Source organism: Ornithorhynchus anatinus, chromosome 1 (assembly GCF_004115215.2).
Source record: "Ornithorhynchus anatinus isolate Pmale09 chromosome 1, mOrnAna1.pri.v4, whole genome shotgun sequence".
NCBI classification, from domain to species: Eukaryota; Metazoa; Chordata; class Mammalia; order Monotremata; family Ornithorhynchidae; genus Ornithorhynchus; species Ornithorhynchus anatinus.
Genome location: NC_041728.1, coordinates 18,918,219 through 18,942,689, shown reverse-complemented (window position 1 = coordinate 18,942,689; position 24,471 = coordinate 18,918,219). Strand labels below are relative to the sequence as shown.

Here is a 24,471-nt window from a genome sequence, read left to right as displayed (position 1 = left end):
TGATTGGCATGACTAACATCCCTAACACAGTGGAGCGAGGAATCGGTTTGTTGTTGCATCAGGATCATTACTTTTCTGACATGGCTTTCATTTCTTCTTTCATCTTAAATTTATTTGAAAAGTTATATTCACTCTATTACATTAATACATCTAGTTTTGACACTTGTTTCCAGTAATTACCGAAGAATCAGTGGACTGCATTTTTTGAATTACAGATATGTCTATAACTCAACTGTGATGCTCTCCATGCACTGATGCATCTTCTGTCATTTTTAATTTGGGGAAAATAACTACGCTTTCCTCCTTCAAGCTGTGTAGTCCACTTATGTTCAAGCTGCGGCTCCACAAGGGAGATACCCAACTGCACTGTTGAGTAAGACTTAACCCATCCACATCACTTGTGTCAAAGGGGTGTGAAAAATGAGGCTGAGGATAAGAAAGAATATTAACCTGTTGGGAGTTGTTCTTGGAGAAGATTAACAGTTTAACACATTCTTAATTATTAATAAGTAAGCAGAGATGGGGATTTAGATCAGTGCTTTGGGACCAAAGCGTCATTTTATTCGTTACCTATGTAAGACCCATTTGTTGTTGTTGTTTTATGCTGTCGAGTCACGTCTGACCCATAGAGATGCTATAGACACATCTCTCCCAGAACGCCCCACTTCCATCTGCAATCATTCTGGTAGTGGATCCATAGAGTTTTCTTGGTAAAAATACGGAAGTGAATTACCATTGCTGCCTTCCACGTGGTAAACGAGTCTGTCCTCTCTCCTGTGCCTCTGCTACCCAGCACAGGTGAGTTTTGACTTGTAGCAGATTGTCTTCCACTTGCTAGCTACTGCCAAGCTAGGAATGGAACAGATATGCCTCTGCTTAACTCTCCCTCCTATAGTCGTGACTGGTAGAGTAGTCGAAACTCTCCAGATGCGACCCTGAGGGAAAGACCCATTTACTGCTATAATAAAGATAGGAAAGAAGTTTATCCCGGTGGAAAGAACATTGGCCTGGGAGTCAGAAGATGGAGTTCTAATCCCAGCTCTGCCAATATTAGGTTTTGTGACTTTTGGGCAAGTTGCTAACCTCTCCAAGCCTCAGGTTCCTCATATGTAAAATGGGGATAATATACTTGTTCTTCCCATCTGTTTTATGTTGTAATCCCCTGTGTCCAATCTGATTATCTGCAACTCCCTCAGTGTTTAGCATAGTGCTTTAGTACGAAGAGAGTGTGTATTAAACATCACAGTTAATAGGAGCAATCTGATTAAGTGTTTGAAATGTTTTTGCTTGGAACCCCTTAGCATTGTGGAATAATGCTATATGAATAATTTTAGTAAAAATGCTTCTAGAGCGGAACTTATTTAGAAATGTACTCATTGGTATGTAGAAAATGATTCACTTGTATACACCTGCTCGAGATTTATGTTTTTCATCACCATCTGTCAGGATCAGAGACCTCTTATTCATAGGTTTGTCAGTAACTAAGTTCCACCATTAAACATACTATTACAAAAAAGCAATAAAATAACTTGTGCTTACCAGTATTTATGGGTCTAAAGACCTCAAAATTCAGTGCAAGCTAATGTCGTCTAGGATGAAATCGTGGTAGGATGAATTGCAGGAACTGCTTAATATAGAACTCAGCATTGTTCATCAAAATCTATTCCCCAAAAACTGGAAAGCAAGAGGAAACTCTACTACCTAGAACAGAATATTTCACATAGTCCTTAGTATAAAGCCAGACACCTAGAGGGAACACACTACATACTACCATGATCTAGTATGTAGAGAGAGGCAGAGGTGTTATGATAACTGGAGTTTTTCTTTACCTTCCCTTTACATGGAGCTAGTTCTAAATCATCTGAGAGAGAGCTGCTCCTCCAATACAGTTCTACTTCCCCTGACTATTTTCAGCATTCCAAGACAGGGTACAATCCCTCATTTTCTCTCTTTGGCATCATTTCCAGATGAAGCTCTAGGGAAATCTTCTTTGTGCCATGGATATAGATTATAAAGCTCCTGGCTGGGGACCAAACTTGCCTTCATATTCTGAAGACTTTTTAGCAGATTATTTGACACAGTAAATGTTGGAAGGAACAACCACTCCTAGCCATGCCTGGAAAAGTAATGTGAAAGCAAAATTATTTTGCTCAAAGCAGAAATGTACAATTTAACAGTGAGGTAAAGATGTATCTGGAAAAGGGAATATAATATCTCCAGAGTACACATGGAGATCAGAATGACATAATTAACTGAAACCATCTTTTTAGGGCAAATCTGATACAAAAACTTTCAATAAAATATAAAAAAGTCAATAAAAGTGATTCCTAGAGCAATGTAGAGGGACTATTTTTCCATCCTGAAGCTTCAATTATGTGCAGCCATCATACATCTATACAGCAAAAGGAACACTTGAAATTTAAGTAAATGAGATTGAAAAATCAAGTGAGAGCCCCTAAATGAAAATAATAAATTAGTTGAATGTTACTGTTTTATATCACAATTGCAAGTTAGACCAAATGAATATCTTAGAAATAATGGGCAACCCAACATATTAAAATTCCTGTAGAAATTATTTGTTTTGTTGAGTTTTAGCATGGCGAAAAACATCTGTTCTGTAATACTGGAGATATAAAATTCAGCCTCTAGCTTATTATATGGTACAAACATTAAATGCTCTTTTACATCATTTATCCACAGCCTTATGCTTTCTACATTATGTCCTAAGGACTCCTTTGAGAGCATCAATTATAAATATATTGTCTATCTTTTTGCTGAAGGTGATTAAGAAAACTATTCTGCTAAAATACAAAACATGAGCAAAATTGTTCAGAGAAAAAGAAATACACTTCTCCAGCTCTACAACTGGGCTCTTGACCAAGCCTTTGGGCATTTTGAAATGTATAGATACATGATTTTTCAAGTCTTCACAAAGCCCTACTCTTTCCCTATTCCCACCATTTAATTTCTGTATTGATAACTCTAATAAAGAAGTACCGACAAATATGCGTCTCCATTTTGTCCCAACCTTGATTTATGGTCAAGGTGAGACTAATTCACTAGGAATGGAACTAATGAATTGAGCCTGGTTCTTTCTACTGGGTGAGAACCATGAAATAAGCCAGTGCTAGGCAGAAATGGCAACCCAAAACACTATAGCATGTCCTCATGAGCTTGAATCAAAAGTGAAGAAGATTTCCTAGGGCAGGATAGAATCTTTAGTATTCACTTTTAGAAGTGCAGTCAGTATAGACTTTAATCTTCTGTTCACCTGAAAATGAAAATGTAAGAGAGAAGGATGCTGAAACAGGTCCCGATTTGACGAAGAACACATGAGCCTCAATTCATTCATTCAATAGTATTTATTGAGCATTTACTATGTGCAGAACACTGTACTAAGTGCCTGGAATGTACAATTCGGCAACAGATAGAGACAGTTCCTGCCCATTGATGGGTTTACAGTCTGGCAAGGCCTCTTGGAGGAGGTGAGTTTTCAGCAGGACCTTGAAGAGGGGAAGAGAGTTAGTTTGGAGGAGGTGAGGGAGAGCATTCCAGGACAGCAGTAGGATGTGGGCCAGAGGATGATGGGGGGATAGGTGGGAATGGGGGACAGTGAGGAGGTGAGCAGCAGAGGAGCAGAGCGTGCGGGGGCAGTAGAAAGAGAGAAAGGAGGTGAGGTAGGAGGGGGCCAGGGGATGGAGAGCCTTGAAACCCAGAGTGAGGAGTTTTTGTTTCGTGTGGAGGTTGATAGGCAACCACTGGAGGTTTTTAAGGAGGGGAGTGACATGTCTAGAGTGTTTCTGCAGGAAGATGATACAGGCAGCAGAATGAAGAATAGACTGGAGTGGGGAGAGACAGGAAGAGAAGAAGCAATGTCAAGGCCTGATGAGTTCTGAGAGGCAATGATGTGATATCACTTTAGTGCCATATCTGTTGCTTTCAAACTACCAAATGGGAAGCTATATTTGTATATTTTATACCTCCCTGTTCCTCTATCTCATCTGTTTTCCCTGGGCCCCTCACCTTTGCCTGCCTCTACTCTGGAATGCCCTATCTCTTTATATTAACAGACGATCACTTTTCCCACCTTCTAAACCTTATTAAAAGCATATCTACTCCAAGAGGCTTTCTCCAACGAAGCCGTCATAACCTCTTGTCCGACACCCTTATGTGTTGCCTTCGCATCTGGATTTACATTCTAGAGTCACCCCTTCCCCAGCTCCCCAGGCCTTGTGTACATACCTGCAATTTATTTATATTAATGTCTGTCTGTCTGTGGGCAGGGAACTTGGGTACTAACTCCATTATATTGTATTTTCCCAAGCACTTAATACAGTGTTCCATACAGAGTAAGAGATCAATAAATATGATTGAGTGATAATATGTGGTTGATTGTGGACTGCTCAGTACAGTGCTTAGCACTCAATAGGCTCTCAATAAATAGCACTGACTGGTACTTGAGGCAAGCATGACAGATCCTTTAGGCTGTATGTACTTGTTCTTTGTATTTGAAAAAGACACCGCTGATAGTTAAATTCACATATGAACCTACGTGTGGCCACATAATATATATAAAAAGGTTGTAATTTTTTGTGTTGCCATAGGAACTGTAGGATTTATTGAGCAGTTACAATATGCCAAGCACTGTACTAAGCTCTGTGGTCTTGTCTTATGCCGTCGAGTCGTCTTCGACCCATAACGACTCCATGGACACATCTCTCCCAGAATGTCCCACCTCCCTTTGCAATCGTTCTGGTAGTGGATCCAGAGAGTTTTCTTCACAAAAATACGGACATGGTTTACCATTACCTCTTTCCTCTCAGTAAACTTGAGTCTTCACCCTCGATTCTCTCCCATGCCGCTGCTGCCCAGCACAGGTGAGTTGTTGACTTTAGCAGATTGCCTTCCACTCGCTAGCCACTGGCCAAGCTAGGAATGGAATGGGTATGCCTCAGCCTGACTCTCCCTCCTGGAGTCGAAACTGGTAGAGTACTGGGAACTCTCCAGGTGTGAGCCTGAGAGGGGAAACTCTGGGGTAGATACAAGATAATCAGCCCCACGTGGGGCTCACAGCCTAAATAGGAGGGAGAACAGGCATTGAATCCCCATTTTGCAGATGACAGAATTGAGGGCCAGAGAAGTGAACTGACTTACCCAAGGTCACACAGCAGGCAAGTTGCGGAGGTGGGATTAGAACCCAGTTTCTCTATCTCCCAGGGTCATTCTCTTTCCACTAGCCCATCTTTAAGATATATCCTGACAATAGTTCATTTTTTACCTCATTTTCTTGCTTTCTTTAAGAAGCTTTTGCTTGAAAAGAGCAATTCTTTTTGTTGTAGTATTCATTCATTCCTTCAGTCAGATTTATTGAGTGCTTACTATATGCAGAGCACTTTACTAGTAGTGCCATGCTGGTCTAGTGTCAACAAGTGACTCTCAGTTTTCATCTGAAGCTTAGCATTTTTATGACCCTTGGCATTTTTCTACTATGTTCTTAAAATATTTCCTCTGTGCTCCTCGATTTCAGTTTCCCAATTTCAACTCTCCCTTACAGCAGTTGAGTAGCTTGCAGTGGCTCGTTCTCTTCTCATGTTCCACTCAAGCTGTGTTGAGGTGAGCATAGGTTTGATTCAAGGAGATTTACTATGCTTCAGAACCCAATTGTTCATAAATAATGAAGTTGCAGAACCTTAGATTGCAGCCACAGTGTGATGGGCATCAATTTTCATCCTAGCTGCCATTCCCCCATCTCTAGACCTGCTGAAGGAGAATGGCAATTATATACTCAATGGAGTTTACAAGATTGTCAAGAGATTACTTCACTTTTCTTGCCTTTGACTGTGACTTGAGCAGGACACCTAAGCCAATTCAGGTCTTTATTGGGCAAATTGTTTTATTTTTTACAATTGTTTTTGCTTTTTAAAAATGAAGTTTTGTAGAAAATCTACCTGCTCTTGTAGTGCCAATTAGGAATTAACCCTTCCTTGGTCTTCACCTCTCCTTCAATTCCACAACACTTATGTACATATCTGTAATTTATTTATATTAATGTTTATATCCCCCTGTAGACTGTAAACTCTTTGATGTCAGGGAACATGTCTACCCACCCTTTTATAATGTACTCTCCCAAACACTTAATACACACAGTTAGCTCTGCACACAGTAAGTGCTCAATAAATACCATTGATTGACTGTTCTTGGTGTTATTGAGTTACTATATTTACTGTATTTCACTTTTGACTCTAAGATGCCTCATTCATGAAGAAATTGATGCTAATCTAGAAAGAACACTGATGAAAGTATAATTTCTTTGGAAAGATTATGAGGTAACAGGAATAATCACCATTGTTATTTACTTTTTAGTAAATGACCATTTTTTAAAACTAGGAATGATTATCTTTCAGTTTGGCTAGGGCAATGGGCTGAAACAACTCTAGAAAGTAGAGGGAAATTCCAGAAAGTCTTTACCCAAGGAACAAAACCCCGCTGAATATATATCTAAAACATGAATGAAATGAACACGCCTCATCAGCAGAGGAGAAAGCACTTTTGAAAGGTGATCAAGATTTTGGTTGCTTTGACATCCTGGTCCAACAACTAGTAACACAATCTGCTAGTGACATGGTCTTTGATGTTTGAAGCCTTTTCCTGTTCAGCAGCATCTGTCATGGGACAAAGCTCTGAACATTTTGATTATCAAAGCTTCCTGGAGCAGGAGAGTCTCTGGAAAGTGCTTACTGAGAGCAGGGCCTAGCAATCAACATAGAAATCAAACTAGGTGGTTACGAGTTCTGCATATTACAAAAAATGATGACATTAATAATATATATCCAGTTTAGCCAGAAGGCCTTTTATCACCATGTGTTTTGCAAAGAAAGTGGTGGCTTAACTATGGAATGTCCTTAAGACAAGGTGTGTCTTTCTGATTGTGTGCATGCAGGCATGGTGGACGCAGGTGATGACAGCATGTGCTTTCCTGAAGGTGTTGTGAGTGTTTGAGGAGAAGAAGTGTGGCTTAGTGGATAGAGCAAAGCCCTGGGAGTCAGAAGGACCTGGGTTCTAATTGTAGATCTTCTACATGTCTTCTGTATGACCTTGGGCTAGTCAATTAACTTCTCTGGGCCTCAGTTACATAATCTGTAAAGTGGGGATTAAGAGAGTGATCCCCATGTCTGCGTCCAATCTGATTCACTTGTAACTACTCCAGCACTTAGAACAGTGCTTGGCAGTTAGTAAGCACTTATCGAGTACCATAATAATAATTAACTAGCCGTATGCTGCTGAGGGGTTGAGAGAGATGAAGCGGGATCACTCTCACCCCATTAAGGAAAATGTGCTTTTACAAAGTATTTGTACTAATAGAGAGAATTGGGGTGCAACAGCCAATAAACTAATAATCCAAAGAGCTCTGTTACCCGTATCATTTTAGTTGGAGGAAAGTCTAATGTTAAGGAAAACAAATACTGGAGACTCTATCTGCAGGAAGTTTTTTCTTGTGCCTGTGTAAAACTTCATGAAGTTAGGACTTCCTTCTTTGACAGGGCAGTGGATACTAATAGTTTTGAGACTCACTCAACAATGGGGTTGGGGGGTGGGGATTGTTGGGAGAGGATCCTAGAACAGTTTCTGTCCTCTGGAGCTGATAAAGGAAAGTGTTGATCACCCCAGCCACCTCATTACAACAGCAGTCCTCAGAGAAAAAAGGTCTAGAAACTCCAGCTTCATTGTTTTTCCAAACAGAAACTGGATTGGAAAAAGGCTTTGAGAGGTAGAAGGGTTGAGAAAGAGCCAGGCCTTATATAGGACAAGATATAATGAAAGGGAAAAGGGAATCTGAATGTGAAAAAATCCACTAGACTGTAAACTCCACTGGGCAGAGCTCATGACCACCAACTGTATTGCATATCCCAAGTGCCTAGTACAAACCTCTGCATACAGTGAGCACTAAATAATTATAATTGATTGACTGGGAAAGAAGAGATAAAAACAAGGGAGAAATTAAATACAAGAAAGAGGAAAAACAAACATAAGTACAAGAATCTTTACCTCCATTTGGAAACTTCAACACCTGGTAGTTTCTATTGCCTTCCTTCTCTTCCTCCCAATCCTCTACCTGCCTCTTACATCCCCTCACGTGGATAGAAGAGAAAGTGTGATTGCTTTGGAGTTGGCTCTTCAATAAAAGTTTGGGGACTCAAGAGATAGAGTGAAACCTGAAGACAAAGAAAATTCTGAAGCTAATACTAGCAGTTGCATATGCCAGAATGTAACGGATTACATTACGTTCCCGGTTACCATCATATCTGTCGCCTCCCCAATGATAGGAAGCAGAAGCTGTTTTCCAATCCATCTCATCTGCGTCTGGGTTATAGATGACTTTTTAAATGATATTTGTTAATATTTAAGCATTTACTATGTGCCAAGCACTGAACCAAGTGCTGAAGTAGTTACAGGTTAATCAGGTTGGATGCAGTCCATTTCCCACGAGAGGCTCACAGTCTTAATCCCCATTTTACAGATGAGGGAACTGAGGTACAGAGAAATTAAGTGACTTTCCCAAGGTCCCACAGCAGACAAGTGATGTATCTGAGTTTAGAACCCAGGTCCTTCTGCCACCCAGGCTCTTGCTCTATCATCTAGGCCACGATGCTTCTCATAGTGACCTCTTGTCACTGTAAATATAGTCTACAACCCCTTTGCGCACAGATTCTTTTGGACTGAACTCTATTAACACTAATAGATGCAAGATTATTGTTGCAAAGCATTTTAATTAACTTATATTTGATTCAGAAGCCATTAGAGTTAATGGTAGCAAGGTACCTAACTGCTTCACAATTAGTTTCAGTATTACAGCCAAGTGGAAATGTGTTTATGCTGGCTTTAATTTTTGTCAGCTTCAAGTATTTAATTTTGTAAAATAGGCCTTTTTTTTATCCTTTGGGTTTCCTTTTCACTTGGAAAAAAGCTTGTCCATCACCTTAGTGATCCTAGAAAGAGCCATCTCCGGCCTTGCGTCGGTCGTTTGAGGTTCGACGGCGTCTTTCAGAGGCTACTTCTGCCCGTTATTATACCCACTTGATTATTTTGTTTTTTCAGGGAAGTCGAAATACTGACAGGGTTGGCTCACCCATCCAATTTTGCTGACCAGAGGTTCACTGAAAGAAAGCAGTAGGGCACCATTTTCAGAGAAATTACATAGACCTTATATAATGATGGAAAAATGCCTTCCAAATTTTTTTTAGCGATGAGAATGAAGACTAGCACAGCTTTCCTGATTCTTTCCAGTAACAGAAATATGTATTAATCACTTCCTGGAAGAAACTAACTACACTTTGAATCTCGAGTGCAAGGATCGTGTCTGTTGATTCTCTTGTGGCAGTAATAGCATTAATTGAGTACACACTTGATGCAATGCACCGTAGAAGTCATTTGGGATCTGCAGAACAAAGAATTGACACATTGCCTGCCCACAAGGAACTTACACTCTGAGAGAGGCAAACAAGAATATCTACTATCAGAGTGGTTAAAATAAAGGAGTTCACTTAGAGCATTAATAAGTTCATTGTTCTCTTTCCAAGTGCTTTTAGTACAGTGCTCTCTTTAGGCACTCACTAAATGCTTTTGATTGATTCTGATGCATCTATGTTTCAGCAAAGAAATAAAGGCTTGTTGGGAAGTAAAATGAGAGAGAAGTAGCAAAACTACCTCGATCAGCATCTGTTTTCATATGGCTAATAATAATTGAAATTGAAATAGTGGGGCTGATGCTTAGTACAGTGCTCTGCACCAAGTAAGCACTCAAATAAGATTGATTCTTGAAGATGCAGTCTTCCTTAGAGTCTTTTAAGTGCTCATAAAAATGTGCCCAACTCCTGTCCCAGCCAGAGGGGTGGTACTCATGCCCTAAGGGACTACAGTGCAAAATGATGCTTTAGAGCCCATAATGGTTCATTAATTCATTCAGTCATATTTACTGAGCACTTACTATATGCACAGCGCTGGACTAAGCTTTTGGAAAGTACAATTCAGCAACAAAGAGAGACAATCTCTGACCACACCGGTTTACAGATTGGGGCAGGGGGCACTGGGGTGGAGGGCTACAATAGTGCAAGGAGGAGGAGAGGGAAAGGCTATTCTTCAGTCCATCAGTGGTGCTTATTGAGTGCCTCCAGGGTGCAGAATACTGTATTAAGTGCAAGAGAGAAAGAAATTAAAGAAGAGGCAGTGGAGCCTGCCCTCAAGAAGTTTATAGACTAACAGGAGAGGGACAGTGCCAGACACGAGTCTTTTACAAATGCTACGGTTGTCGATGGCAAAGTATAAGTGGGTGAATTAGTGAAAATTAAAGTAAATACGCATAAATGGTGGGGCATAAACCTAAGTGTTGAAGGGTTGATGGATGTGAACTGGGAAGCTACAGCTTAACTGGGAAAAGCCCCTTGGATGGGATAGGATTTCAGAAAGGATTTGACTATAGCAAGAGCGGTGGGCAGGTGGATTTGATGGGGAAGGGAGTTCCATGTTAGAGGAAGGGTGTGAACAAAGTTTCAGGAGCAGAACAGTAGAGAGTGAGCCACAATGATAAAGATGAGCTTGGGAGAAACAAAGGGTGTGAGTTGAATTGGAGTGTTTAGAACAGTGTTTGGCACACTGTTAGTGCCCAATAAATACTACTGATTGGCTGACTGGGAAAAGAGGGCTGATGAATCTGAGGGAGAGCTGATGGAGCTACTCCGAGAGCTGCACTCCAGGCTCCTTGTTTTACCTACCCAATTCTACTGCGGTACGGAGTTCTGGGCCCATGGCAGATTTTCAGAAGGCAGAATGGTGAAGTTCAGAGACGAGGTGGCCTGACTGAGGTCAAACCCTGGTCACGGTCACTGCCTCCCTCGCCACATGCAGCAGGACACTGATGGAAGATTCAGAACCCTTGCATTCATTCAGTCGTATTTATTGAGTGCTTTCTGTGCACAGAACACTGTGCTGAGTGCTCAGGAGAGTATAGTATAACAATAAACAGACATATTTCCTGCCCATAGCGAGCTGGGGGGCTATGGCCTAGTCCATCCTTTCTGGGAAGGATCAATTCAAACCCATCTCCCTTAATCACTTGACTAAAGGGGCTGTCCTGCTTCCCCAAGAGGTTTGGTGCCTGCTTCTTTTTTGCTGTAGGAAAAGAATGGAAAGGTGCGTTAATGGTCAGCTAAAATGTAGACAGCAAGTGCTCAATAAATAGCAGGAAGAAATGGGGAGAGGAAACAGGTCCAATGTGGGACAACCTACTAGAGCACTAAGACCCTATCCTTACTTACAAACAATATGGGAGAGTACACCATCCCACCCAGCCTTTTAGCCAAATTCACCGCCTGGATAAGGCCTGGCCATCAGTAGCATCACCTTGAATTACGAAGGGCAATAATATATACAAATCCTTAATTTTCAGAATGTTATAGTTCACATCCAATTTAGCGTAAGGACACCTTGCAAAACGTACATCTAATGCTTAGTTAATATGGACTTTAATTTCTATTAATAATTGTGGTATTTGGAAATAAATGTGGAATTATCTGTTGGAGTCAATCCAAACACTTCAAAAGTTGGGAGATACAGCTCAAGCCAAGGTAAACTTTGCAGCATATCTTGAAGTGAGAGAAGCCTATAAGAAATACTGGATTATAATTAAATAGCATGGTCATAAAAGAGCACTAAAATGGGGGCTGGCTATATTCCACTTTGGGCTGTAAATGAGTTTAGCAATACTGAAACAGCATGTGTCATAGATTTTCGAGCTGTAGCGTGGGATACTGAAAATATGCTTTGTTTTCCTAAATTGGAAGAAAAAACCTATATGCCTCTGCCATATGGAATGTAGCTGTACATGTTGAATTGAAATAAAAAACCTCATTCTGTCCAGAGAATGATTACTCCCCTCAAGACTGAGTTTGTTATGGGCAGGGATTGTCACTGTTTATTGCTGTAGTGTATTTTCCCAAGTGCTTAGAACAGTGCTCTGCACACAGTAAATGCTTAATAAATACTGAATGAATGGTACTACTTTCCAAATAGGATTAGCCCCCTGAAATGTGGGAGAACCATCCGAATTCTGACCAGTGGGATACTTATTTTACGAATGGTAGTGAATACTTTGTCCTTCGAGGAAGGAATTTTCAACCAATATAATTTCTGACTCATTATCATTTTGAGGCAGTTACTAAATTCATTTATGCTTTTGATCTTATAGCAGTGGTGCAAATTGGTAGCTGCCAGAAGACCAACAGTAGTAAATTGGGGATTCTTTAGATGAAATATGTGGTAAAATGGAAGTCACTCTAATTTCTATCACTCTAAGTGAAACATTATAGAAGCCTACCTTTTTGCTTTTCAAAGTGCCTGACGATGTAAAATGACTTGAAAAATAAAACAACCCTTCGGTTATGAATACACAGTGGCAGGCACTGGTGGAGGGCCTGGAGTCAACCCTGACTACAGTTGAGTGAAATAAAGCATTATAATTTCCACTGAAGAATTAAAAAAAAAATTTAATGATATTTAAGTGCTTACTATGTGCCAGGCACTCCACTAAGTGCTGGGGTAGATCCAAGCTAATCAGGTTGGACACAGTCCCTGTTTCATATGGGGCTCAGAGTCTCAATTCCCATTTTACAGCTGAGATAACTGAGGCACAGATGAATGAAGGGACTTGTCCTAGGTCACCCAGCAGACAAGTGATGGAGCTAGGATTAGAACCCATGACCTTCTGACTCCTAGACCCATGTTCTAACCACTATGCCATGCTACTTCCTATAGTGTGTAATTGTGTGTGCAGCCACAGGACTGATAAAGGGGAAGAGTGATTTTTGTTTTTAAATTCCCCCTCAAACCCAGAATAAAGCCAGCATCTGTTTAGTTGAGCCTGCCAGAAGAGGTGAAAGATCAATCTTGTGATCTCTAGACTATTCCCTGTGGTCAGGGAATGTGTCTACCCACTCTGTTATATTGTACTTTCCCTAGTGTGCAGTACAGCTGTGTGATGGTGGGCAAGTCACTTAACTTCTCTGTGCCTCAGTTCCCTCATCTGTAAAATGGGGATTAAGACTGTGAGCCCCACGTGGGACAACCTGATTCCCCTCTGTTTACCCCAGCGCTTAGAACAGTGCTCTGCACATAGTAAGCGCTTAACAAATACCAACACTATTATTATTACAATGCTCTGCACAGTACACACTCATTAAATACTTTTGAATGTGACAACTAGATACTTGTAATGAATTTGTACCCATTGTTATTGAGTCGATCAGTGCTTCAGAGCTCTGAAGTGACTGTTAGAAATCTGTTTTCATTTTCAAATCCACGAGGATACCCAGATGGAGTAACTACTAAAATTTTTGACTTTGGAGGGATCTGCTATCCAGGACTTGAATTTTGAAATTTCCCCATGCCAAGATTCTTATCTCTGCACTATTTCTGCTCTATGTGTAGCCTATCATTTGTTCTATTTATTTCCCTGCTGCCTGCTTCACCAACATCAGAGGGTGGGAGAAACTCCTGATGGGAAAAGTGGAGAGCACTTTTTGCCAGTTGAATGAACCTTCATTGGAAAAGTTGTTCCGCAACTGTTCTGGGGGAAACCAGGCAGGCCCTGCTTTTGTTGTGACATCGTATTTCTGAAATGCATTTTCCTTGGTAGGAGCCCCGCTCGAAAAGAACAGCATCAGTTCAGCATGTTCTGACTGCACTTAGCAGAACAAGCAAGTAGAGCAGACTACCAGGAGGTACTAGTCTTCCCAGTTTAGTTTTACAGTTACTCTTTCATGTAGGGAACAGGGGAAGTGACGTTACTATTTTATGTCAGAATCAATCTATGCATCCATGGAAAGAGGCATCAAAATGCTCCCGAGGATCTTGTGGGACCATCCTTGTCCTCCAGGAATGTTCTACATTTTTCTTTTTCATATTTATTTCCTATGTATGAAAAATGTATTTCTGCTCAGGAGAAAGTTTTCCTCTCCACAATAATTTACATAGATAATTACTCATTTTTTCACTTGGGAGAATTATGACAATTTTCGGGGGTGTTGAGAGACATGGGTGTGATTCATTTATTCATTCAGTCATATTTAGTGCTTACTGTGTGCAGAATACTCTACTAAGCATTTGGGAAAGTGTGATATACCCATAAATGGTGACAGGCCCTTCGCACAGCGAGCTCACAGTTTAGAGGGATGGAGAGAGAAAAAGCAGGAGAAATGCCTTCAATAAGGCTTTGAAAGTGGGGAGAGTAGTTGTCTGGCTGATTTGAGGAGGGAGGGCATACGTCACTTTACCCTCCCTTCCATCCCCTCTTTGCTTTCTCCTGTTTTCCTCTAAGATCCTTCCCTCCTTCCCCCCAGTCTGTTGGGACAGGAAGGGGAATCCTGACACTGGATCCAGCCGCATTTAGCACATTCAGGAATGTTGTGATTGTTAGTCTCTGACTGGAGTGTCGGATCCGGCAGAGGCCAGAAATCTATGCCACAATCTACAGAGTCTCCTATTGTTTTCATTATGCACCATATTTTCCTATGTTGCTTTTATTTTAAACGTGTCTTATACTTTTAAAGGGAATGGGGATTCTTTGACAGGCACATTTTTGATAGGTAGATATCTTTTTGTAAATACAAATGAAAAGCTATTTAAAACATGCTCAGTTCTGTGATGATGTATGCATTCACCCAGCATTTTAGCTTGAATACTGTTTAGGAATTAGGGAAGGTTCTTCTGACACAGTGAGCCTGTTTGAATAGGGTGCATCTTGGTATCAGAAGAAACAGTGTTATGCATGTGTGCATGTAGGCTGCATTGGGCAAGGATGAGACCAGACCATTCGTTCATTCAATTGTATTTATTGAGCACTTACTCTGTGCAAAGCACTGTTACTAAGCACTTGGGAGAGTAAAATATAACAACAAATACATTCTTGCCCACAGTGAGCTCACAGTGTAGAGGGGGAGACAGACGTTAATATAAATAGATTAAATATGCAGTTTAATAAATTTTATTTACTACAAGGTACAACTATAATGTAAGTTTCTCTTAATTCTAGATTTTGTAAGAAATAAACTCTGGGATGTTATAGGAAACTGGATGTATCTATAAAGAGTTTCATATGATATCATTCTCCAAGCTCCACCTTCACTCCAGGTCTTCATCTGTGCTTCTCTCAAGATAACTTATAATTGTCCTTGTTTCATGACTGTCTTTCGCCCGTTGTTCATGCCTTTCTCCACTTGTGACATCCATCCACTTCCTCAACTTCCAAGTCACTTCCGAGGCATTCTGGAATAATATTCCATCTTCCTGCTCATTCCACCTCATTTCCCCTATTTCCCCTCCCTTCTAAGTTGCCTATCCACTTAGATTTGTACCCCTTCAGCACTTGGTATTCACTTACCCCTCAGCCCATAGCATTATGTTCCTATCTTTAGTATATTTTATTGCCTGCCTCACCCCTCTAGAGGCATAGATGATGTTAGACCCCAGGTCCTCTGACTCCCAGGCCTGTGCTCTTGGCTCTAGGCTACGCTGCTTCTCACAATGACCCGATTATCTTGTTGTATCTAACCCGGTTCTAAATACAGTACTTTGCACAGAATGAATAGCAAACACCATTATTACTATGAACTAATTTACCAAAAAAATAAATCTTATAAATGAATGCTAGATTTAAATGTCACATTGTAATCTGTATCTTGCAGAAATTGTTATATTGTGAAGGTTATTGGCCACTCCTGTAAAGGGCAAAAAGTGCATAGTCTGTAGGATTAGTGGGTGAATGGGTTACACTGGAAAGCAAGGTGAATTGAGCCCTTTGCATTGAAAAAACATTTTCCCATTATGCTTAATAGTTGACTTCAGCTATAAAATATGGATTTTCCAGGTAGAAAGATTTCATTTGTAGCAGGTTATCATAAGTGTACTCTTTTAAATACTGCAAATTAATGTTTTAGGCTCTGTGCACAATGCTCTACTTAATTAGCATTTAAAAATGTAATACTAGCTTTAGGAAAAATCCAACTGAGATTTGCTGCTTTTTCAGCTAAGCCTGAGGTATATGCTGGAATCTGAGGTCTATAAAATGTTTCAGATCTAGATTGCAAGACTGCTGTTTCTATCCATGTAACATACAATGAAAGCTGTTCTCTCTTTGTTCGCTGTGGAGAATCAAGAAAAAATTCATGGTATTTGCGGGATTTCTCAAATACTCAAAACTCAGATACAGATGTTTGGTTTAAAGCATAGGGGAGGATATAGGAGAAAGCTAAGACAGACCCACATACTTTCACTTCACTAAATATACGCATTATGACACAAATGCTTAGACCAGTGGTCTGTACTTGGTAGGTGCTCAGTAAATAATTATTGATTGATTTGGTACATAGACTACTATAAATGCACAGACAAAAATGGTACAGATAGCAGATTTCTGGCCCTTAAAAAGGTCACTTAGTGGAATAGATTACCCAACTGGTCAGCAGGCAAGAAAAAGAAGGTCATTACCTGAATTTAAAAACTAGTTCTCTTTTTGATTAGGGCCTCATTCCCAAAGGATTCTGAGAAATGTGACTTGATGGAAAGAACATATAATAGTATTTGTTAAGCACTTACTATGTGTCAAGCACTGTTCTAAGTGATAGAGTAGATAATAATAATGTTGTATTTAAGTGCTTACTATGTGCAGAGCACTGTTCTAAGCGTTGGGGGAGATACAGGGTAATCAGGTTGTCCCACCTGGGGCTCACAGTCTTAATCCCCATTTTACAGATGAGGGAATTTAGGCACAGAGAAGTGAAGTGACTTGCCCACAGTCACACAGCTAAGTGGCAGAGCCAGAATTTGAACCCATGACCTCTGACTCCCTAGCCCTGGCTCTTTCCACTGAGCCATGCTGCTTCTCTATCAGGTTGTCCCATGTGGCCCTCACAATCTTAATCCCCATTTTACAGATGAAATAACTGCGAAACAGAGAAGTTAAGTGGCTTGCCCCATGTCGCACAGCACAGAAGTGGGAGATCTGGGATTAGAACCCATGTCCTCTGACTCCCAAGCACAGGCTCTTTCCACTAAGCCACATTGCTTATGTGCTAAGCACTGCACTAAGTGTTTGGGAGTGTACAGTATAACCTCAAACACATTCCCTGCCCACAGTGAGCTCACAGTCTAGAGGGGAAGACAGACATTACTGTCAATAAATAATAGATAAATAAAGGGAAGGACAAAGAATGAATGAAGGAAGGAAGGAGAAAGTGTGAGTGGCACAGAAGGGACTGGAGAAGAGGGGAGGAGGGCTCAGTCAAGGAAGGCTTCCTGGAGTAGATGTGCCTTCAATAAGACTTTGTAATGTGTAATCAATCATTTACTGAGCCCTTACTGTGTGCAAAGCACTGTACTAAGTGCTTGGGAGAGTACAATATAACACATTTGGTAGACTCGATCAAAGAGATCCCTCAGTCTACTGAGGGAGAAAGACATTAAAATGAATTAAAATAGAGACGCAGCCGAGTAGAAGGACCTGTACAAGTATAAGATGTGCCGTGAGCTGGGGTGTTGTTAAATGGGAATAAGATACCTGCTTTGTCTCACTCCTAGATCACTCATTTGAATCAGGAATTGTGTCTGATCTAATTAACTTGCATTCACCTCAGAACTAGCACAGTGTTATATTGATAATAAATACTTCCTAAACACCATTATTATATGTAGTTCTCAGATGGCTGGGGCTGCAACAAAAAGTGTCCTGCTTCCCATTCAGTACCTTGACCTCATTTTCATCTTAAATAGAGGCCTGGACATTTTCACAATTAGGCACTGCCACCAAAATAAAACCCCAGTTGTCCATTGTAATTCTATCTCTGGTATTTGTCGAGGGTTTTACTATGTGCCAAGCACAAGGGCAGGTGTAAAATAATCAGGTTGGACACAGTCCCTGCCCCACAGTATCTAAAGGGGAGGAAGAACAGGTATTTAATCCTCAATTTACTTATGAGGAAACTGAGGCACAAGCAGTTACGTGTCTTGCTTTTCCACTAGACCATGTTGCTTCTCAGTCCCTAGCACTATAATCCAGTCCCTTGGGTAGGTTCTTGGGTCTGAATCTTTTGTGATTGGACCAAGATTTGTCTGTTGTTTAAGACAGGAAACTCCAGCATCACATATTAATCTAAGAGAAGCAGCATGGTTCAGTGGAAAGACCACGGGCTTAGGACTCAGAGGTCATGAGTTCTAATCCTGGCTCTGCCACCTGTCAGATGTGTGACTGTGGGCAAGTCACTTAACTTCTCTATGCCTCAGTGACCTCATCTGTAAAGTGGGGATGAAGATTGTGAGACTCACATGGGACAACCTGATTATCTTGTATCTACCCCAGAGCTTAAAACGGTGCTTGGCACATAGAAAGCGCTTAACAAATACCAACATTATTATTATTATTATTATTATTAATCCTCAGGGATTAAGTACACCAATGTTAAGGACCATGACATCTGGGTGTATAGGGCAGTGTCTAAGATCTCCCTTCATATCAGCCCCTTCTCTACTCACTTCCAAAGATAGGAAATCCTGTCAGAAGACAGGAAAACAGTTTTCCTTTGTCTGACCCATGTGAATTTATCTTGTGCCCTAAGGCAGATTTGGTGTTTCACTGCATGGTGGAAATGTATTCTTGCCTGGAGCAAGCAAATCTATCTGCTCTTGTCTGCTCAGAACTGTGAATCTGGACAGGCTTTTTAGTTCAAATAGACCTGATTCATGGTGGTGATCCTCTGGTGGTTTTTGTTTAATGAAAACAACTATATCAATTGGTGCTGTGCACTGGACATATTTAACTTCCCATCTCCTCCACTTGTCAGCTGTGTGACCTTGGGCAAGACACTTAACTTCTCTGTTACCTCAGTTACCTCATCTGTAAAATGGGGATTAAGACTGTACACCCCCCCCCCCCCAATTTGGGATAGAAACAGCATGGTTTAGTGGAAAGAGCACAGGCTTGGGAGTCAGAGGACATGGGTTCTAATCCCAGCTCCGCCACTTATGAGGTGTGTGACTCTCTAAACTGTAAGCTTGTTGTAGGCACGGAACCTGTCTGTTATACTGTACTTTTCCAAGTACTTAATACAGTACCCTGCACACAGTAAGCACTCAGTACATACTATCGATTGACTGACTAAAGTAAATTACCGTTAGGAGAATAAAGTAGTAATAGTAAGCTTGTTATGGGCAGGGAATGTGTTTAGCCACTTTGTGGTATATTACTCTCCCAAGTGCCTAGTACAGTGTTATGCACACAATAAGTGCTCAGTAAATGCCGCTGATTGAACCAATCTTGTTCCTCTGATCAGATGCCAAAAAGTAAATGAATGAATAAATGGATGGGAGAGCCATCCTACCTTCTTCATTAAGACTGAGCTAAGTAATTCATTAGTTTCTTGGTTTCCTGCTTTTAATCCCTAAAGCAATGCATAGAACTGCTTAGGAAGTCTGTAGAATGTCTGATTTTATGCCCTTATCTTCCTTTTTCAAGGGGAAACTGATATCTTTTCTGAGGAAACAGGAAGTTGGTGACAGGATGACAACTTCTTGGGAAAATGAAATTTGCAAAGACGCTTCCCGGGAAGATGTAGTAGCTTATATTTTTTACTAAAGTAGGACAAAAGCCTTTGGTGCTATTCCTTCAGTCAATTACTGGGGCTTCCCCTTCCTGAATATTCCTAACAATTCATTTCAGTATTTGGGTGAGCAGGTTCAATTCTATATTTGTGTGATCTTCATTCATACCCCATCACTTTGTCTTCTTTGAGAAATAGAAACAGTGAAAGGATCTGTCAAAGAAGGATAAGCCAGTGATAGTTGAATGCTTCTAGTGCTCTAATGAAAGATGCCATCTCAGTTAAAAGAATAGTTCCCTCTGAATTATTTTATGTTCATTGCTGCCCCATGGATTCAGATTTCCCTGCTCTATTGCAAAAAAAGTTTTAGTTTAAAAAAAATGGAGTCCCTGACCATGAATGCATTTTTGGTTGCCAAATTATTTAGTGTGGCAAAAAGTCAATCAATGTTCAAAAATATTAAATATGTTTTTGTTTTAGTCTTTGCAGAACGGTACAACTTTTTCAGCCAGACTGAGCTAATTTGCTCTTGTTTTTCCAAACAGTCTTTATTTACACATATAAAATACCCACACCCTTTAGTCAAATGTAGAGTTGCAGATTTTTTTCCCCTCCACACCATGGTGTGTATTGGTTTGGTTTATATGTCCACGGTCAGTGTGACAGAAATATTTGGAGAATGTGTCCCAGTGTTCTTAGTGAAAGGTCATGTATTCCCTCTTATGGTTATAGGGCCATTTTCTCTTATTAATTAACATTGAAATGACTTAAAAGGAAATTTTAGAGTTTTTATAGTTCATATTATTGCAGATCTTCCCTCAAAAATGATCATGATTCCTGGTTTCGTAGTCCATTTCCGTGAACTATTTCTATCTGTCAAACACTTTACAGGTATCAATCGACCTGTTTATTGTTTTTACTTCAAGATTGGTCCTCATGACAACCCTGTGGGAGAGGGGAAAGATCTGATGATGACACGGTAGAGAAGGTATTTAGCCTGCCTGAGGGTCACAGACTCTAATGGAGACAGACCTGAAAATAGAATCCAGTGTTCCCCAAGCTAGTTACCCCTGAGCCACCTCTAATCATATAGCTATGCATGGAATGTCCCTACGGGTTCACCCTGTAATTGAAAGCACTGGTGTCTCCATCAGATGAATGCTGAGAAACCGTTTGGTTAGCGTTTTACAGGAGACCAGTTGTGTACGGTGTTCATATGCCATGTCATTGATTATCATTCCTCGGTTGACTTTCAAGTTAAAACGTTTCAGAGATCAAGAAACTTTGAGAAGCAATAGCTCCCGCCCATTCAAGCTAATGTTTTCTGAGTTCCTATGGCTAAAACTCAGTATCGGTGTCCATCCGTGTACCAATTTATTATATCATGAATACAAATATTCTGGGTAAACACACCCACTCTCTAGTTAGTTTGAAAACACAGAAAAGTCCACAACAAATTATTTTGCTGGCAGTAAAATGAAAGGGCTCACTTCTCTCCAGTGCCATATTCCTGATAATATGTTCGACATTCAAGAAGGCACAATGGCCCACTGTGGGTGGGGGAAAACTAACATCCTCTTTCAGAAAGAGTGACTTTCTCAGGGGAAAAAAAATTCACACTCAGCCTCATTCATCTTCAGTGTCCCGAATTGGGTTTTTACTCTCAGCTGACCCTGTTGTTTGGAAGCATGATCAGCCAGATTATTTTCCCTTCTGAGTTGTTGTCCTTCTGGTTGGCCTGGGAATCTGCTTGATGGACTGTGTTGCCTGGCAGAGGCGGCTAGCCAGGTGGTGAGAGTACGGCTTGACAAATGAATAGTCCCAGCTCTGCCCCTTTCCTGTTTCGTGTTCTTGGGTAGGTCACTTGCAGTTTCCTCACTTTTTCTCTCTATTCCACAGGAGTATTTTGAGGACAAAATGAGAAAGTAATATGAATGCATTTGAGAATCAAACTGTTCAAATTCAAGGCTTAAGACAATAGGAGATTTTCTAGAATAAAGGGATTTTCCTCTTTCGTTCTGATAAGTATTGCTAAGGGTTTACAGTTGAGAATTAATGGCCAAGAAAATGAAGGGCCAATGGAGGGGTGGGGAATCCTGAGTAGGTGCCACAGTAAAGTAAGAAGGCAGCCCTAGGGACAGGTGGGAACACTTAAGTGGATATAGTAATGGCAGGTGATCGCTAATAATAATAATAATAATGATATTTGTTAAGCACTTAATATATGCCAAGCACTGTTCTAAGCTCTGGTGTAGATACAAGCTGCTTAGGTTAGACATAGTCCGAGTCCCACATGGGACGCAAAGCCTTAATCCCCATTTTGCAGATGAGGGAACTGAGGCTCAGAAAAGTGAAGTGACTTGCCCAAGATCACACAGCAGATAAGTGGCAGATCAGGAATTAGAACCCAGTTTCTTCTGACTCCCGGGCCTGCGATCTATCCACTAGGGCCATGTGCTTCCCTGGGCAACTTGGCCTGGAGCCAGTAAAGATTCTACCGTCCACTGGGGACCTGTCTCCACAGTTAATTATTGGGCACTCAGAATTTGATTTATCACGAGTAAATTCAAATCAAAGTTGGATATTTCCAGCCAAAATGTCCATTTTGTATATATAGTTCTTCATTTTCCAAGACAACTCTCTGGTTAAGGAAATCCAAATATGTTTGAAAAAAATCTATGCATAACTTATAATTCATTACAACTTGTATTTTTGATCAAACTGTATTTATTGAGCACCCACCATGGGCAGGTCCATACTCTAAACACTTGGGAGGGCATAGTTGCATTGGAAGTTGTGATCCGTGCCCTCCAAGGGCTTGCTGTGTTCATCCAGATGCCTTCTTGTGTGTGACTGTCCAGACGTAGATTGCTACATAATCTTGATTTTCTTCAGCTTTCTCATTATTCCAGGCAGACTGGCAGTTCCTTGCAGCATTAAGGCACTCTACTAGCTTCCTCCTTCCTGCCATACTTCGCTACCCTCCTACTGCCACCCCATCCACTTTGCTCCTCTAATGCCAACCTACTTTGTAATTCAGTCTCAGCTTTCTTGCCACTGACCTTGGCAACTCCTCTCCTGAATGGGGTGGGAGTAGGGAGAAAGGAAAAGTAATTCTTCTTCACATAAGGTTATATAAAGATGCGCTTGGCCTCTTACCTCACTATCCCTTTAACCAGGGGAACAATCCTGTTGTTTGAAAATTCGTGGTTCTCATTCTAGAGTTGAATAATTAACTGGGAGGAACTGGGTTATCACTTCATAACACCCAGGTGCTATTTGTCATTGCCAAACTGAAAGAGTTAAGGCAGTGTTCTAAAACACCTCCCATTTTCCTGGCTTTGGAAGGAAGTCCAGGCTTCACAGCATCCTGATCTTTAAGTAGCAGCTCTTGCTGTGTGTGTGAGAATAGATAGTTCAAGACAACTGGCGCAGTTTTCCACCCACTGAGGACGCCTAGATGACTGGCTGATAGGAAGGCAAACTGGCTTCTTGTGCCTGTCAGTGTGGCATTGGAAAAGAGGCAGCTTACTCTCCTTGATGAAGTGAAGGCAGGGAGAAAAGTCCACACCATTTGGCAGTATACATCCCAACCCAGGAATCCAGAAACTAGGGTGAGCTTTTTGCTCTAAGCACTCTTCTGATTTATGAAAAGATGTAAGGAGTTACCTCCAAGAAGAAAAACAAACAGTCATTACCCCGAAACATAGCCAGAAGGGCAACTAAGAACAGTTTCATTAAGTTTAGGTTGCAGGCCTCTGCCCAATGGGACCTTTAAGGGGAAAACAGTGTTACAGGGCAGAAAAGATAGAAATGGAAAATTTCATCCTTACCATAGGCTACTCTAACTCCAGAGACAGGCATCAAATGGTGGTTAAAAATATTATCTGGGAGGCTCAGTTAATCCACAAAGTCATTAGAGGAAACCATAGTTGCGGAGGACTGTTTATTACCTATTATCTCTAATGAGTAGGAGGACAATAATAATGATGGTAATTGTGGTTTTGTTAAGCACTTACTATGTGCCAAACATTGTACTAAGTGTTGGGGTAGATTTGAGCAAATAGGGATCAACACATCTTAATCCCCATTTTACAGACGAGGAACTGAGGCACAAAGAAGATAAATGATTGCCCAAGAACACACAGGAGACAAATGGAGATGCTGTGATTAGAACCCAGGTCCTTCTAACTTCCAGGCCTCTGCTCTATCCACTAAGCCACACTGCTTTTATCTTCTGTGTAGCCTTTGTTAGGAGTAGCTGTGGGAATAACCATTGTCCTCAAATGTAGATGGGCTAGGAAGGAGAAGAGAAAAGGGAGAGAACAGGAATAGACAGACCAAAACAAGCTTTGAATTTTCATTATCTTTATGCTCCCTGACTATGGTGCAAATTCAAAACGTTTTGGGTGATACCTCAGGTCGGGGTCCACAATGTTGTCACAAGAACCAATGTGCCTCACCTACTCCTGAAACACTCTGAACGTTATCCGTGTATCCCTACACCCGAAATAATAATAATAATGATATTTGTTAAGCGCTTACTATGTGTCAAGCACTCCTCTAAGCGCTGGGGAAGATACAAGGAAGTCAGGTTGTCCCACGTGGGGCTCACAGACTTAATCCCCATTTTACAGACAAGGCAACTGAGGTACAGAGAAGTTAAGTAACTTGCCCAAAGTCACACACCTGATAAGCAGCAGAGCCAGGATTAGAACCCACGTCCTCTGACTCCCAAGCCCGTGCTCTTTCCACTAAGTGCTCTTTCCACTAAGCCACACTTCAGTGCCCATGCCCTTTGCATATGCTGTATTTCCACCCCCATACTCGC

At 41.0% G+C, this 24,471-nt stretch overlaps 2 non-coding genes across 2 annotated transcripts; both read right to left on the bottom strand.

The window, feature by feature from the left end:
* Positions 1–808: 808 nt before the first annotated feature.
* LOC114816104 lies at positions 809–945 on the bottom strand. The gene has a single exon (XR_003763888.1). It is a non-coding gene; the product is annotated as a small nucleolar RNA SNORA7 (small nucleolar RNA).
* Positions 946–4,887: 3,942 nt separating this feature from the next.
* LOC114817012 lies at positions 4,888–5,025 on the bottom strand. The gene has a single exon (XR_003764848.1). It is a non-coding gene; the product is annotated as a small nucleolar RNA SNORA7 (small nucleolar RNA).
* Between the last annotated feature and the right edge of the window lie 19,446 nt (positions 5,026–24,471).